The sequence below is a fragment of the Saccopteryx bilineata genome, chromosome 2 (genome assembly GCF_036850765.1).
Source record: "Saccopteryx bilineata isolate mSacBil1 chromosome 2, mSacBil1_pri_phased_curated, whole genome shotgun sequence".
In the NCBI taxonomy this organism is placed as follows: domain Eukaryota; kingdom Metazoa; phylum Chordata; class Mammalia; order Chiroptera; family Emballonuridae; genus Saccopteryx; species Saccopteryx bilineata.
Window position 1 is genome coordinate 39294226 of NC_089491.1, and position 18485 is coordinate 39312710.

The 18485-nt window shown below is 44.6% G+C and overlaps 1 protein-coding gene across 1 annotated transcript in view; it reads left to right on the forward strand.

Annotated features, from left to right (window-relative positions):
- Positions 1–260: 260 nt before the first annotated feature.
- Positions 261–18485, forward strand: part of KIF24 (kinesin family member 24) — a 116298-nt gene continuing 98073 nt past the window's right edge. The window contains exon 1 of the mRNA XM_066256888.1: positions 261–722. The gene's annotated coding sequence lies outside the window, so the exon portion shown is untranslated. The remainder of the gene's footprint in view (positions 723–18485) is intronic.

Genomic DNA, 18485 nt, shown 5'->3' on the forward strand with positions numbered 1-18485 from the left:
GCTTGGCGGCGTTACCATGGCGATGCGGCCTGGCCGCCGCCTCAAACTCGTGCGTTGACGAGACTCCCCAGTCTATAGCCTGAGAGTTCTCTACTGTCGTCTTCTGTCCTTAGACAGTGTTGGCCGTGGAGAAATTTGGAAGCCTCGGAAGGTGAGAAAGGGCGGGTGAGAACTGGGGCGGGGTAGGCCTGGTTGGGAGCCTTGGCGCCTGCCCCGCGGGAGAGGCACGGTACGCAGGACACCCGCGGAACGCGTGAGGAGGCGGGAGGTTGTGACTCGGTCTCTGCCGGTGGCCGGAGCGCTCACCCCCTCGCCTACCCTTCGTCCCCATATCTCCGCCTTTTCTCCAGCGATTGTCTTGAACGCCAGTTCCATGAAGCCTTTTCTGTGTCTCGAAGTCCTCCTGTCTTTGAACCCGTAGCCCTGAATGGAACCTCTCTTAGAGCGCTTCGGTTCCTCCTTGTGTTATTCATGTACTTCCGCGAACCCCATTCCTCCCTTCTATATAATTCTGAGGTCTTTGAAGCAAGGCAAGCATTGTTCACGACGTCCGAAACAAGCAGACAAACCTCGGAGATATTGCGCGTTGGGCTCCAGACCACTGTACTAGGAGTATTGCAGTAAAGCGAGCAGTAATCTCTTTGCTCATGGACGGTCTTGCCTTCAATTTGTAAGAAACTCGGCCCCCTGAAGTACAACAAAGCGAAGCGCAATAAAACGAGGTATGCCTGTAGTAAATTTTTCAGGAAATAAGAATTTAATTTAACTCACCACAGATAAATGATTCCCCCCTATGTCAAGTCCCATTTTCTCCTCCCATACAGAGATTATTTTTTATTTTTATAAGAGCAGGGTGTGGACACCCTAATCTCATATGCAAAAGGACTTGAAAGTTCAGGGTTGGCCTTTCCTCTCTGTGAAAGGGGAAACTTGCTACAAGTTTCCTGAAATTGTGGCTCTTACTATTGGTCTCCCAGTGCTTTTATTAGACTCCCTCCCTATTATTATTTGCTTAAAATAAACCATTCTGTTGGTGCTCTATGCCAAGAGAGTTTGTCTCAGCTTTTTAGTGACCTACAGCTATTATCACATTTTAAACTTCGGAAAATACGTTAAATCATTTTATCTTTTGTATTTGCTTTCTGCATGTAGTCTCTACAGTGCATATAACAGCTGCTCTGGTGGTTGTCATTCATCAGGTGTCCATGCTAGAATTGCATTATCAAGACTGTTTCATTGTAACTCCTAAGATGATATATACCCAGTCTGCATCATTGATTCTTATATTAAAATCATAGCTTAATGAAGACTTTAATAAAGGGACTGAAAAAGTCAGGGGTAGCCTGACCAGACAGTGGCACAGTGGATAGACTGTTAGACTGGGACACAGAAGACCCAGGTTCAAAACCTGGAGGTCACTAGCTTGAAGCCCAAGGTCGCTGGCTTGAGCAAGGGATCACTGGCTCTGCTGCAGGTCGCCCCCCCCCCCCAAGGCACATATGAGAAAGCAGTCAATGAACAACTAGGGAGACTAAGGAACCACAATGAAGAATTGATGCTTCTCATCTCTCACCCATTTTGTCTGTCTGTCCCTCCCTCTGTCACAAAAAAAAAAAAAAAAGCAACTATGTTTTTTTTTTGTATTTTTTTATTTACTTATTCATTAAATAATTATTGAACATTTATTATTTCCAGACATTGTTTTAGATACTGGGGGTAAAGAGATTAATAAGACACATTCCTTGACCACAAGGAGATCATATTCTAGTAGGGAAAATAGACATACTTAGATAATTGTTATAGAATGTAACTGTAACTGCAGTGATAGAGATAGGCAAAAAGTGTATTATGAATACAAAAGCAACATCCAACCACATCTGGGGAGATCAGAAAAGACCTTATTTGTGTGGGGGGGGTTGTTTTGTTTTGTTTTTGTTTTGTATTTTTCTGAAGTTGGAAACGGGGAGGCAGTCAGACAGACTCCCGCATGCGCCCGACCAGGATCCACCTGGCATGCCCACCAGGGGGCAATGCTCTGCCCATCTGGGGCATCGCTCTGTTGCAACCAGAGCCATTCTAGCGCCTGAGGCAGAGGCCATGGAGCCATCCTCAGCGCCCGGGCCAACTTTGCTCCAATGGAGCCTCGGCTGCGGGAGGGGAAGAGAAACAGAGAGGAAGGAGAGGGGGAGGGGTGGAGAAGCAGATGGGCGCTTCTCCTGTGTGCCCTGGCCGGGAATCGAACCTGGGACTCCTGCACGCCAGGCCAATGCTTTACCACTGAGCCAACCGGCCAGGGCAGCAGCCATGTTCTTATTACCCTCTTATAGAAGTTTGAACACTACCAGCCTCTGGGTACATACAGTAGTGGATTGATGTTTCTGTCTCTATCTCTCTCTCCCTCTCCATTCCTTTCTCACTAAAATTTAAAAAAAAAGTTTGAACACTACCAAACTGCAGATCTGTGACATGTAATGGAAACCAGACTAGGGATTTAGGGTTTGGTCTTGGCTCCATCTCTAACTAACTCAGTCGTGGTGGCTGGCTTTGTAAGCCATTTAGCCCTTTTACACTTCACTTTTTCCATCTGAAAAATCAAACGGGTGAGTTAGATTAGAATTCCTGTGGCTCTACTATCAAGTTAATGAAGCAATTGGTGTCAGGTAGACATCACACACTGCCTTCCAAAGACCATACAGGTGGAAATAATAGCTGCTATTTATTGAGCATTAACCTGTGCAAAGAACTATCAAAGGTTTTATATAAACATACATTTTTCTTCACATGATACATTAATATGCTGCCCACATAATATTTCTTAAAAAACTTTTGGTTTATGTTGTTAATCAAAATCTTTCGCTATTCATAGTATGTTTTGGGGCACGCCAGGGCATATCCTCTCATATTCCAGTTTAAGTAGTGGTTTCAAGAGAATTAGCAGTTTCTTTCTCTGTGCTTCAGTTTTGTTTGTAAAGTGAGGGGTTGAACTCTTAGATCCCTTATAGATTACTTGATCTATTCATTCAGTTTCCTGTGCTGACTTAACAAACTGGATCTTAATTTTTGCTGAGTAGATCCTCAACAAAAATTTTTAAATAAATAGTATAGTTCAGTTTTTTTATACTTTGAGTATTGTGGTCATTGTATACTTCCTGAGTTATTGTCTCAAGGATTTTGATTTTTTTTTAATTGATTGATTTTAAAGAAACAGAGAGAGGAAGGGGGTAAAAGGGAGAGAAGCATTTATTTGTTCCACTTTTAGTTGTGCACTCATTGGTCGCTTCCTGATGTGCCCTGACTGGGGATCGAACCCACAATCTTGGTGTCTCTGGAGGATACTCCATCTGACTGAGCTAACCAGCCAGGGAAAATTTTGATGTTCTTAATGTTCGTGTTTTATTAAACAAGATTTTCTATAGGTATAAACTAATAATAATAAGTACCGATTGTATTGGAAAAACTCAGTTTTCTACTTGTGTGTCTTTTTCTGTTGTAGGGACAAAGCTCAGTTCTCTCCCTACTATGTCTCCTTTAATACTGACATGGAACACTTTTAACACTTCTGGTCACCAAATGTGGGGCAGGGGGGATTTCCCCCACCAAACAATTTTCTGTGATACCAGCTGGGTGTCTACAGTTTAACTCAGTCTATCTGGAGATTGTGTCAGAACCCACAGGTTAAGGAAGGACTCAGCCTCATAAGACCGCTCCCACATCACTTCACATGCTAATTGCAAGTATGTATTAATAGTAAGTGGGCCCCCAGGTTACCCACAGCTTTTGTCAGATTTGGCTACAAATCATAGGCTACAAACCATGATCCCTTCTTTGGGTTCAATTAATTTGTTAGAGTGTCTCACAGAACTCAGTAAAACACTTTAATTTACACTTACCAGGATGGGAAAATGGGTGCAGATGAATAGCCAGATGAAGAGATACATAGAGCATCATCTAGGAGAGTCCTGAGTACAGGAGCTTCAATACCCTTGAGTTGCAAAGTGTCACCATTGCAGTATGGATGCATTCATCAGTCTAGAAGCTCTCCGCATGCTGTATTTTGTGGAGTTTTATGGAGGCTTCATCATATAGGCATGATCAATTACTAACTTCATTACCACCCCTCTTTCTGGAGAATGGGAGGTAGGGCTGAATATTCCAAGTTTTTAATTATGGCTCTGTCTTTATAGTGACCAGCCCCCATCCAGGAGCCCACCCAGAATGACCTCAGAACAAAAGATGCTCCTGGAGCTTTATCAGTTAGGAGTTTACAAGAGTTTTAAGAGCCCTGGGTCAAGAACCAAGGGCAGAGACCAATGTATATCTTCTCCTACCCCACACCATTTTATTGTTCATTGCCTGTGTATCAGATACTGAATTTAGCACTTTATTTATATTTTAATTAATTCTCACAGAAGCAAACATCTTTTCCAAGTCACTATTATTTTTTTGGCTGTTTAATTGCAGTTGCTTCCTAATGATCTGTTTTGCCCACCATCTATAATCCATTCCCCATAGAACTGGCAGAGTGATCTTTAAAGACCATGTCTTTTCCCTACTTAAAATCTTCCAGTGACTTCCTGTTTCACTTTAAGTTGAAATCCAGACACTGACATGGCCCAATAGACCCTACACAATCTTGCCCTTACCATTTCTGTCCTCATATCATACTACTGTCCCTCTCACTGTGCTAAAGCTAAATTGGCCTTCTCTTGTTTGTTTGATCATGCGATGCTCATTTACACCTTAAGGCTAATGTGCTTGCCTGAAATGCTTTTCCTCATGATCTTGACATGAATCACTATTATTTTAGATGTCACCTCAGATGTTCCCCTCTGATTGAGACCTTTTCTGATCATCCAATGTGAAATAGACCCTTCACCCTGCTTTATTTTTTATAGCACTTATTACTAGTATATGGAATTTCTTTTTTTTGTGGCAGAGACAGAGTCAGAGAGAGGGACAAATAGGGACAGACAAACAGGAAGGGAGAGAGATGAGAAACATCAATTCTTTGTTGCAGCTCCTTAGTTGTTCATTGATTGATTTCTCATATGTGCCTTGACCGGGCTGGGGTGGGGGGCTACAGCAGACTGAGTAACCCCTTGCTCAAGCCAGCGACCTTAGGTTCAAGCTGGTGAGCCTTGCTCAAACCAGATGAGCCCACGCTCAATTTGGCGACCTTGGGGTCTCGAACATGGGTCCTCCACATCCCAGTCAGACGCTCTATCCACTGCGCCACCGCCTGGTCAGGCATTATCTGTAATTTCTTATTTGATTATTATCTCCTCCAACTAGATTATTAGCATATTGAGGACAGTTACCTTATCTGTTTTCTTTGCTGTTGAATCTTCAAGTCTAAAAGAGGGTCTAGTTCTTAAAAGGTTCTCAGAAACTTTCTTTTTTTTTTTTTTTTTCAAATAATAGAGAAAGTTTATTTATAAAGTTATAAAAGAGTAAAAGTGAGCCAGGTGGAATGTACAGGCTTAGGAAACAAGTTACAGAAACAAATGAAGTGCCCCTGGATTTTAAGAGAGAAAGGCAAAAGTAATGCCTCTGGGGGAAAAAAGAGGAGGAAGGGAAAGGTGTGGGCATGCTCCTGAGAGGGAGAGTGCCAAAAATTATTTCTAAATGACTGGGTGAAAAATTTTTGTTGGTATTGTGACCATAGCTATGTCCATAGCAATTTATTTGTTTTTTTATTTTTTTAAAGGGAGAGAGAGAGAGGAGAAGGAGGGACAGACAGATAGGAGGTGAGAGAGATGAGAAGCATCAACTCATAATTATGACACCTTATTTGTTCATTGATTGTGTTCTCATACGTGCCTTGATCTGGCAGCTCCATTTGAGCCAGTGACCTTGGGTTGAAGCCAACGAACTTTGGACTCAAGCCAGTGACCTTGCACTTAGGCTGGTAAGCCTGTACTCAAGCCAGATGAACCTGCACTAAAAGTCAGTGACCTTAGGGTTTCGAACCTGGGTCCTCAGCATCCCAAGCTGATGCTCTATCCACTGTGCCACCTCCTGGTAAGGTCATAGCAATTCATTAGAATAGTACAGCCTTGTTTCATTTTGTTGCTCAGGAGTAGTGAGTAAGAGCACCACCAACTGTCAAGTTTTCCTGAGTAATCAATTTACCCTGATACAAAAGTTCCTACCACCTATGATTATCAAATGTTTTTGTATTTTTCTGAAGTTGGAAACCAGGAGGCAGTCAGACAGACTCCCTCATGTGCCTGACTGGGATCCACTTGGCATGCCCACCAGGGGGTGATGTTCTGCCCATCTGGAGCATTGCTCTGTTGCAACCAGAGCCATTCTAGTGCCTGAGGCAGAGACCATGGAGCCATCCTCAGCACCTGGGCAACTTTGCTCCAGCGGAGCCTTGGCTGTGGGAGGGGAAGAGAGAGACAGAGAGGAAGGAGAGGGGGAGGGGTGGAGAAGCAGATGGGCGCTTCTCCTGTGTGCCCTGGCCAGGAATCGAACCCGGGACTCCTGCACGCCAGGCTGATGCTCTACCACTGAGCCAACCGGCCAGGGCCTCAAATGTTTTTTTTGTTGTTGTTGTTTTTTTTACAGAGGCAGAGATAGACAGGGACAGACAGACAGGAACAGAGAGAGATGAGAAGCATCAATCATCAGTTTCTCATTGTGCATTGCGACTTCTTAGTTGTTCATTGATTGCTTTCACACATGTGCCTTGACCGTGGGCCTTCAGCAGACCGAGTAACCCCTTGCTGGAGCCAGCGACCTTGGGTCCAAGCTGGCGAGCTCTTTGCTCAAGCCAGATGAGCCCGCGCGGGACCTCGGAGTCTCGAACCTGGGTACTTCCGCATCCCAGTCCGACGCTCTATCCACTGCGCCACCGCCTGGTCAGGCTCAAATGTTTTTATATAGTTTTTAAAATAGTATAGGGAGCCCTGGCCGGTTGGCTCAGCGGTAGAGCGTCGGCCTAGCATGCGGAGGACCCGGGTTCGATTCCCGGCCAGGGCACACAGGAGAAGCGCCCATTTGCTTCTCCACCCCTCCGCCGCGCCTTCCTCTCTGTCTCTCTCTTCCCCTCCCGCAGCCAAGGCTCCATTGGAGCAGAGATGGCCCGGGCGCTGGGGATGGCTCTGTGGCCTCTGCCCCAGGCGCTAGAGTGGCTCTGGTCGCAACATGGCGATGCCCAGGATGGGCAGAGCATCGCCCCCTGGTGGGCAGAGCTTTGCCCCTGGTAGGTGTGCCGGGTGGATCCCGGTCGGGCGCATGCGGGAGTCTGTCTGACTGTCTATCCCTGTTTCCAGCTTCAGAAAAATGCAAAAAAAAAATAAAAATAAAATAGTATAGGGATATTTATTTACTTATTCATTAAATAATTATTGAACATTTATTATTTCCAGACATTGATTTAGATACTGAGGATGAAGAGATTAATAAGACACATTCCTTGACCACAAGGAGATCATATTCTAGTAGAGGAAATAGACATACTCATAATTGTTATAGAATGTAACTGCAGTGATAGAGATAAGCAAAAAGTGTATTATGAATACAGAAGCAACATCCGACCACATCTGGGGAGATCAGAAAAGACCTCATTTGTGTTTTAATCTGTGGGTAAGAGGTAGGCAGGTAAAGGGAAGCTTGATGAGAGTGAGGGGAGGCCATTTAAGAGTACAGTGTATTCCTGGCCTGGTAGCTTAGTTAATTAGAGTGTCATTCCTGATATACCAACGTTGTGAGTTCCATCCCAGGTCAGGGTACATAGAGAAATCAACCAATGAATGCATAAATAAGTGGAACAACAAATCAATGTTTCTCTTTTTATCTCTCTAAAACTCTATTTAAAAAAATCTATATCATCTAAGTAATTTATAAAAACTGATTGCCACAGTTATTTTTCCAATTAAATACATGAGATATTTTATTTAAAGTATTTTATATCTGGAAATGGTAACTTCTGCAATTGGATTAGACCACAATTTTAAAAATAAAGCACTGAATTTAAACTCAACATTGACTACCACCTGTTACTGGGAATTCTTTCAAAATTAAACCTCTATATTTAGAGATAAGAATACTTGCACTGTTTTAAGATAACTGGATTCAACATTCTTATGTTTATTTTTAGGTGATTGCTTCCATGCTTTTCACCAAATGTAGAAACTGAATAACCTAATAATGGGGCTCTTGAAAAGAATTGCAATAGTTTCAAGCATTAGCTACTTAAATGCAGACAAACTTGGAACTTATTTTTAGTTACAAAAACAATCTCTCAAAAACTACTTTTGTGTATAACTCATAATTGGTATCCCAAAATCCATATCTAGCTTTAAGAATTCCATTAAGCATCATATATTCTCATTCCTTTGCAGCTGTTATTTTAAGCAGTTGTCTAGTATCACTTGTGTTCTGTTGAGATCAGTAGTCTATAAATAGAATAATCTCTAGAGTTTGAAATAACTAATTCTCTTCTTGGGGAAAAAGTATATTCTATATTATTTGCTTTTTAATCTCCTATATTCATTTAAAACATAAATTTTTTGTATTTTGGGTTTTTTGTTGTTGTTTGGGTTTTTTTTACAGAGACAGAGTCAGAGAGGGATAGACAGGGACAGACAAACAGGAACAGAGAGATGAAAAGCATCAATCATCAGTTTTTCCCTGCGCGTTACAACACCCCAGTTGCTCATTGACTGCTCTCTCATACGTGCCTTGACCGCGGGCCTTCAGCAGACCGAGCAACCCCTTGCTAGAGCCAGCGACCTTGGGTCCAAGCTGGCGAGCCTTTGCTTAAACCAGATGAGCCCTTGTTCAAGCAAGCGACCTCAGGGTCTCAAATCTGGGTCTTCCGCATCCCAATCTGATGCTCCATCCACTGCGCCACCGGTCAATCAGGCTTGTTTTGTTTTTTTTAATCAAGCAAGAGATGGGGAGTCCAAAAGACTCCCACATGCACCCTGCCTGGGATCCACCCGGCAAGCCCCCTAAGAAGCGATGCTCTGCCCATATGGGCCATTGCTCCATTGCTTGGCAACTGAGCTATTTTAGCACCTGAGGCGAACCTTGGTGCCATCCTCAGTGCCTGGGGCCAACTTGCTCGAATCACCCATAGGCGGGGGGGGGGGGGGGGGGGGGAGGTAGAGAAGCAGATGGTCGCTTCTCCTCTGTGCCCTGACCAGTAATCAAACCCAGGACTTCACGCACTGGGCTGACACTATACTGCTGAGCCAACTGGCCAGGACCTTTATGCCTAACATGGGGAACAGAAACATTTTAATGAAAATTCATTGAGAATGTTAGGTTTCTATTGTATCTGGTTTGTTTGATTTTTCTCCCCAAGCAAAAATATTCTTTATTCAATTTTTTTTTTTTTTTTTTTTTTTTTAGAGAGAAGGATAGACAGGGACAGACAGGAATCGAGAGAGATGAGAAGTATCAACTCATAGTTGCAGCACTTTACTTGTTCATTGATAGCTTTCTCATATGTGCCTTGACCAGGGGGCTGTAGATGAACCAGTGATTCCTTGCTCAAGCCAGTGTCCTTGGACTCAAGAGCAACCATGAGGTCATGTCTATGATCCCATGCTCAAGCTAGTGAGCCCATGCTCAAGCTGGCAACCATGGGGTTTCGAACCTGGGTCCTCAGTGTCCCAGGCCAATGCTCTTATCCACTGTGCCATTGCCTGGTCAGGCCCTTTCCTCAAATTTAATGGAAGCAGGGGTCACTGTACTTTGCAAGATTAGGAAAAATAAAATTTTAAATTCTTTTTTAAATATAGAACAATATACAGTGGTCCCTCATCTGTCACGGGGTTAGGTTCCAGAACCCCCCCCCCATAGGCAAAAATCCACAAAGTAGCAACCTTATATTTATTATTTATATATATATAAATATATATTTCTATATTTATTTATCTTTTGTATATATTTTTTTGTATTTTTCTGAAGCTGGAAATGGGGAGGCAGTCAGACAGACTCCTGCATGCACCCAACTGGGATCCACCCAGCATACCCAACAAGGGGCAATGCTCTGCCCATCTGGGGCGTTGCTCTGTTACAACCAGAGCCATTCTAGTGCCTGAGGCTGAGGCAATGGAGCCTTGGCTGCAGGAGGGGAAGAGAGAGACAGAGAGGAAGGAGAGGGGGAGGGGTGGAGAAGCAGATGGGCACTTCTCCTGTGTGCCCTGGCTGGGAATCGAACCCGGGACTCCTGCACGCCAGGCTGACGCTCTACCACTGAGCCAACTGGCCAGGGCTGTGTGTGTGTGTATGTATGTATATTTTTTAAGGCTCTATAAACCTCCCCACACTCTTATAAACCTTTCCCACACTTATTTTACTGCAAAAATAATTAAAATAATAAATATATAAAAATACCTATGTAGTAAAAAATCCGTGATACAAAATTAGATATATACAATTTAAAAATTCACAATACAAAGAGACCATGAAAAGTTAACCACAATACAGTGAGGGGCGACTGTAATCATAATACCAGAATATGAAATTCTGTAGTGTATCTCTTTTTAATGGTAGTGTGGATCTAAGGGCTTTGTTAGTGATCCCTTAAAAAGTGATTATTATTAGTGGTTACCTAGAACTAGATGTGAACATACTAAAAGCCCTTGAATTCACTTTGAATGGGTGAATTGTATGGTATGTGGATGTTATCTCAATAGAGCCATTCTATATATTTTAAAAAGTGGTCATTGTCACAATTTAGGGGAACTCAAATGAAGAAATACTTCTTGGCGCCTGACCAGGGGTGGTGCAGTGGATAGAGCGTTGGACTGTGATGTGGAGGACCCAGGTTAGAGACTCTGAGGTTGCCAGCTTGAGCGCCGGCTCATCTGGTTTGAGCAAGGCTCACAGCTTAAGCCCAAGGTCGCAGGCTCGAGCAAGGGGTCACTCCATTTGCTGTAGTCCCTGGTCAAGGCACATACGAGAAATCAATCAATGAACAACAAAGGAGCCACAATGAAGAAGGGATGTTTCTCATCTCCCTTTCTGTCTGTCCCTATCTGTCCCTCTCTCTGACTCCCTCTGTCTCTGCCACAAAAAGAAAAAAAAAGACTTCTTGGCAGTCAGAAGCTATTTTCATACTACTTATATAATAATAATTAGAGTGAATAATATGCTCTAATGTCTGTAATGTCTGCCGATCTTCCTTTGTAGTCCCTGATTATCAAGAACCACATATTCTTTTTTTTTTTCTTCTGTATTTTTCTAAAGCCGGAAACGGGGAGAGACAGACAGACTCCCGCATGCGCCCGACAGGGAGAGACAGACAGACTCCCGCATGCGCCCGACCGGGATCCACCCGGCACGCCCACCAGGGGGCGACGCTCTGCCCACCAGGGGGCGATGCTCTGCCCCTCTGGGGCGTCGCTCTGTTGCGACCAGAGCCACTCTAGCGCCTGGGGCAGAGGCCAAGGAGCCATCCCCAGCACCCGGGCCATCTTTGCTCCAGTGGAACCTCGGCTGCGGGAGGGGAAGAGAGAGAGAGGAAGGAGAGGGGGAGGGGTGGAGAAGCAGATGGGCGCTTCTCCTGTGTGCCCTGGCTGGGAATCGAACCCAGGACTTCTGCACGCCAGGCCGACGCTCTACCACTGAGCCAACCGGCCAGGGCCTATTCTTTTAAAATATAATTGAGCTAGCACCCTCTCCCCCTTCTTCCTTTCAGCGTATCTTTTTGCTTTCTTTCTCCTAAGCTTCAAGGGCATTTCTGCTTCTGTAACTTCTTTCCTGAGCCCACACAGCTCAGCTGGCTCACTTCTTCCACAGATCAATCACTTCTATTTCTCTGATTTTCTAACTAAAGTTTTGCTGGGATTTTAAAAGAATAAATAAAAATAAAACATGTAATTGAATAAGTCGAGAGTAGAAAAGAGTAAAATCTTTGAAAAGGCCAATCTTAGGCAAGTCAATCATTCAGAGCCCCAGTTAACACATAAAATGCGAGTATTAGGTATAGTCATGGTTCTCAAACTCATAAGCCCACAGGGCCATCCAGTGAATGTAAATAAATGAAGCTCGTTGGTATAAAATCAGGAGCAGGGGACCATGAGCTATAGAATACTGTATGTTTTTCTAAAGAGAGAAGCCGCAACTCAGTTTAGGTCTGTTGTTATTTTATTATAGACCGAATGTGTCTTTAATTAATTTTTTTTTTTTTTTTTTTTTTTTCATTTTTTCTGAAGCTGGAAATGGGGAGAGACAGTCAGACTCCCGCATGCGCCCGACCGGGATCCACCCAGCACGCCCACCAGGGGCGACGCTCTGCCCACCAGGGGGCGATAATCTGCCCATCCTGGGCGTCACCATGTTGCGACCAGAGCCACTCTAGCGCCTGGGGCAGAGGCCACAGAGCCATCCCCAGCGCCCGGGCCATCTTTGCTCCAATGGAGCCTTGGCTGCGGGAGGGGAAGAGAGAGACAGAGAGGAAAGCGCGGCGGAGGGGTGGAGAAGCAAATGGGCGCTTCTCCTGTGTGCCCTGGCCGGGAATCGAACCCGGGTTAATTAATTATTTTTAAAAACAACTTTGTTTTGGGAGGGTTTTTTTATTTTTTTATTTTATAGGGACAGAGTTAGAGAGAGGGATAGATAGGGACAGACAGATAGGAATGGAGAGAGATGAGAGCATCAATCATCAGTTTTTCGTTGCGAGACCTTATTTTATTTATTTATTCATTTTAGAGAGGAGAGGGAGAGACAGAGAGAGAGAGAGAGAGAGAAGAGACAGAGAGAAGGGGGGAGGAGCTGGAAACATCAACTCCCATATGTGCCTTGACCAGGCAAGCCCAGGGTTTCGAACCGGCGACCTCAGCATTTCCAGGTCGACACTTTATCCACTGTGCCACCACAGGTCCCGTTGCGAGACCTTAGTTGTCCATTGATTGCTTTCTCATATGTGCCTTGACCGTGGGCCTTCAGCAGACCGAAGAACCCCTTACTCGAGCCAGTGACCTTGGGTCCAAGCTGGTGAGCTTTTGCTCAAACCAGGTGAACCCACGCTTAAGCTGGCAACCTTGGGGTCTCGAACCTGGATCCTCTGCATCCCAGTCCAACACTATCCACTGCGCCACCACCTGGTCAGGCATATCTTTTCTTTTTTTTTAATTCTTCACAGAAATTTTATTTAAGATTTCTTGCCCATATAAAAAGTATATTACATCAAGATCATATCTTTTTTTTTAATTTTTTTTTTAATTTTTATTTATTCATTTTAGAGAGGAGAGAGAGAGAGAGAGAAGAAAGAGACAGGGAAGAGGAGCTGGAAGCATCAACTCCCATATGTGCCTTGACCAGGCAAGCCCAGGGTTTCGAACCAGCGACCTCAGCATTTCCAGGTCGACGCTTTATCCACTGCACCACCACAAGTCAGGCTAAATTTTTTAAAATTAAATTAAATTTAATTTATTCGTTTTAGAGAGGAGAGAGAGAGGGAGAGGGGAGGAGCTGGAAGCATCAACTCCCATATGTGCCTTGACCAGGCAAGCCCAGGGTTTCGAACCGGCAACCTCAGCATTTCCAGGTCGATGCTTTATCTACTGTGCCACCACAGGTCAGGCGTATCTTTTAATTATTAAGAAAAGCAGAAACTGGCCCTGGCTGATAGGCTCAGTGGATAGAGCATCACCCAGCATGTGGACATCTTGGGTTCAATCCCCAGTCAGGGCACACAAGAAGTGCTCTTCTGCTTCTTTTCCCCTCCTTTACCCCCTTCTCTCCCTCTTCCTCTCTCGTAGCCAGTGGCTTGACTGGATTGAGCATTGGCCCTGGGTGCTGAGGATAGCTCAGTTGATCCAAGAGTCGGCCTCAGGTGTTGAGGATAGCTTGGTTGATTTGAGCATCAGCCTCAGATGGAGGGTGCTGGGTGGATCCTGGTCAGGGCATATGTAGGAGGCTGTCTATCTCCCTTCTTCTCACTTAAAAAAAAAAAAAGAAAGGGGAAAGAGAAAGAGAGAGAGAGAGAGAAAGAAAGAGAAGGAAAGAAAAAGAAAAGCAGAAACTGGATATTTTTAATTGCTCCTGATTTTTTTTTTTTTTTTTTTTTTTGCAAGAGAGAGAGACAGGCAGGCAGTAAGGGAGAGAGATGAGACACATCAACTCGTAGTTGCATCACTTTAGTTGTTCATTGATTGCTTCTTATGTGTGCCTTGACCAGCAGTTCCAGTTGAGCCAGTGACTCCTTGCACAAGCCAGTGACCTTGGGCTTCAAGCTAGCAACCTTTGGGCTCAAGCCAGTGACCATAGGATCATGTCTGTGATCCCATGCTCAAGCCAGCAATTCCACGCTTATACTGGCGACCCTGCACTCAAGCCAGTAACCTCAGTATTTTGAACCTGGGTCCTGAGCGTCCCAGGTCAATTCTCTATATCCACTGTGTCACCACTGATCAGGCTCTTTTTTTTAAAAGCAAGCTGGAGAGTGAGACAGAGACAGGAAGGGAGAGAGATGAGAAGCATCAACTGTTAGTTACATCACTGTAGCTATTCATTGATTGCTTCTTATACATGCCTTGATTGGGGGGCTCAAGCTGAGCCAGTGACTCCTTACTCAAGCCAGAGATCACTTTTTCAAGACAGTGACCTTGGGCTTCTAGCCAGCCAGCAACCATGGGGTCATTATGATAATCCCATGCTCAAGCCAGTGACCCTGCGCTCAAGCTGGTGAGCCTATTCTCAAGCTGTCGACCTCGGGGTTTCAAACCTGGGACCTCACCATCCCAGGTTAACACTCTATCCACTGGGCCACCACCGGTTAGGCTGCTCCTGATTTTTAAATATCGTAACTAATTCTTTAAAAAATGTAAATGCTATGTAAGTCAAACTGCAAGGTATGAAGGAACCCCTCATGGGCCAAATATTATAGAGTAGATCAACTATATTCTAGATCAGTGGTCCCCAACCCCCGGGCCGCAGACTGGTATTGGTCCATGAGATCATTTGATGCCAGTCCGCAGAGAAAGAATAAATAACTTACATTATTTCTGCTTTATTTATATTCAAGTCTGAATAATGTTTTATTTTATTTTATTTTATTTTTTACAGAGACAGAGAGTCAGAGAGAGGGATAGACAGGGACAGAGAGACAGGAACGGAGAGATGAGAAGCATCAATCATTAGTTTTTCGTTGCACATTGCGACACCTTAGTTGTTCATTGATTGCTTTCTCATATGTGCCTTGACCGTGGGCCTTCAGCAGACCGAATAACCCCTTGCTCGAGCCAGCGACCTTGGATCCAAGCTGGCGAGCTTTTTGCTCAAGCCAGATGAGCCCGCGCTCAAACTGGCAACCTCGGGGTCTCGAACCTGGGTCTTCCGCATCCCAGTCTGACGCTCTATCCACTGCACCACCGCCTGGTCAGGCTGATGTTTTATTTTTTTAAAATGACCAGATTCTGCCCTGGCCGGTTGGCTCAGTGGTAGAGCGTCAGCCTGGCATGCGGGAGTCCCGGGTTCGATTCCCGGCCAGGGCACACAGGAGAAGCGCCCATCTGCTTCCCCACCCCTCCCCCTCTCCTTCCTCTCTATCTTTCTCTTCCCCTCCCGCAGCCAAGGCTCCATTGGAGCAGTTTGCCCGGGCACACTGGGGAAGGCTCTGTGGCCTCTGCCTCAGGTGCTAGAATGGCTCTGATTGTGGCAGAGCAAACCCCCAAGATGGGCAGAACATCGCCCCCTGGTGGGCGTGCCGGGTGGATCTCGGTTGGGTGCATGCAGGAGTCTCTCTGACTGCCTCCCCGTTTCCAACTTCAGAAAAGAAAAAAAGAAGAAAAAAATGACCAGATTCTTTCTGTTACATCCATCTAAGACTCACTCTTGACGCTTGTCTCAGTCACATGATACATTTATCCTTTCCACCCTAAAGGCCAGTCCATGAAAATATTTTCTGACATTAAACCGCGGTCCGTGGCCCAAAAAAGGTTGGGGACCACTGTTCTAGATGATCATTACTACCTGGCTAGTAGAATTCTTTTTCATTCTTTTTTTTTTTTAATTTTTATTAATTTTAATGGGGTGACATCAATAAATCAGGGTACATATATTCAAAGAAAACATGTACAGGTTATCTTGTCATTCAATTCTGTTGCATACCCATCACCCAAAGTCAGATTGTCCTCCGTCACCTTCTATCTAGTTTTCTTTGTGCCCCTCCCCTTCCCCCTCCCCCTCTTCCTCCTTCCCTCCCCCCGCCCCCCATAACCACCACTCTCTTCTCCATGTCTCTTAGTCTCGTTTTTATGTCCCACCAATGTATGGAATCCTGCAGTTCTTGTTTTTTTCTGATTTACTTATTTCACTCCGTATACTGTTATCAAGATCCCACCATTTTGTTGTAAGTGATCCGATGTCATCATTTCTTATGGCTGAATAGTATACCATGGTGTATATGTGCCACATCTTCTTTTCCAGTCTTCTAGTTTTTCTTTACAGTGATTAAAGCCTTTAAGCAAACTCTTGACCAATTCAGCAAGAATCCATAAAAGAGTAGTGTCCTTAACATGTTCACCAAGTCCAAGTTGGCCCCAACACCATGCCAAATCCCTGAAAAATGCAATCCAACCCTAGTTCAGTCTGTTAGGAGCAGTCACAAGGAGCAGGAGTCCAGGAAAAGTCCGCATGGCACTGGAATTGTTGTCACAATTCTATACTTTGCAGCTCACGTCCAAGTCCCAATGACTGCTGCTTCTAGCTGGTAATGATTCAGGTAGACTGGAAAAGCCATCTGCAGCATGTGTGGAGATGGAGCTTCTGTTCTCCTCTGCCTGGAGAGATGAGACCAGGTTGCTTTTCCCTGAAGCTCTGCGACTATGGCTTGGTAAAGAGAACCTTGGGGTACACTGAGCTGGGTGGCAAAGGTAGATTCATAATAGAAGTTGGCAAAAGGGGGAAAAAAAGCTCTAAATTAGGAGTAGGTCCCAGCCTGAAATATGAGTGGGGCACTGAGGTAGGAAGAATAAAGGAAACACTATATATTAAACAAAGCAGCAGAAAATAGGACCATCAACACCCACAACAGAGATCTTTGAGGGAAGAATAAAAAACCTGACTATTCAGGCAAGACATAGTTAAGTGGCCCTTGTACAAATGAGATCAGTTTACCTGCTTCTTGGTAACTGTCTTTAAAAAGACAAAACAGTGTTATTAGCTGGATCAAATAAAGAAGGTAGTAGTTTGCAGGAGAAAAAGATTTGTTCATCAGCATTCAAAACAAATTAAAAATTTTTTTAAGTAAAAAGCATGATATGGTAGACCCGTAGGAGTTCCAGGATATGACTCCCCCCTTTTAAATTTTTTTTAAATTGACCTTAAAATATTTGCTGGGTACACTTTAATAATACCTTGACTTTAAACATTGTAAGAAATACACATAATTCTAAAGGTTTGACAAGATACAGTAAATGCTTTTGCCCCATATGCAGGAGCATTGTCAGTTTAACCAGTTCAGGAAATCCAATAATAGAACAATGCATACAGACAATGAGCTATAACATGCTTAGCAGCCTCTCCTGTTCTGACAGAGGTTACTATAAATCCAGAATATGTATCCACTGTAACGTGGACATACGACTGTTTGCCAAGTGAAGGTAGATGAGTAACATCCATTTGCCAACATCCATTGTCCTGGTAGGGTTCCTTGAGGGTTAACTTCAAATGAAGGGGCAGATTGTAGTATAGGACCCTTTGGACAGGATTTCCCAATCTGCCGTGCTGCTTCGTGAGAAAGTTGAAACTGTTTACACAGGGCTGCAGCATTCTGGTGATGAATAGTATGAGACTGAATTGCTTGATCTGTCATGGTTGCTCCAAATAATTTTCTTTTGGATAGCTTGATCAACAAGGGCATTCCTAGACCCTGGCCAGTTGGCTCAGTGGTAGAGCATTGGCCTGGTGTGCAGGGGTCCCGGGTTCGACTCCCGGCCAGAGCACACAGGAGAGTACCCATCTGCTTCTCCACCCCTCCCCTTCTCCTTCCTCTCTGTCTCTCTCTTTCCCTCCCACAGCCAAGGCTCTATTGGAGCAAAGTTGGCCCGGGCGCTGAGGAAGGCTCTGTGGCCTCTGCCTCAGGCGCTAGAATGGCTCTGGTTGCAACAGAGCAACACCCCAGATGGGCAGAGCATCCCCCCCCCCGTAGGCGTGCCGGGTGGATCCCCGTTGGGCACATGCGGGAGTCTGTCTGACTGCCTCCCCATTTCCAACTTCAGAAAAATACAAAAAAAAAAAAAAGAAAGAAAGAAAGAAAAAGGGCATTCCCTTGTGCTAAAGCTACAGGGAGCATGGAGTGAACCCAAGTATGGCCTATAAAACATGGAGCTCTATGTTGACATACAAGTCTTTTAAGAAGGAGGAACTGCTGAAATAGTTCATCAGCATTTGTCCCTAAGACAGCAGTCTTTTTGTGTTGTTTTTTTTTTATTCATTTTAGAAAGGAGAGAGAGAGAGAAGGGGGGAGGAGCAGGAAGCATCAACTCCCATATGTGCCTTGACCAGGCAAGCCCAGG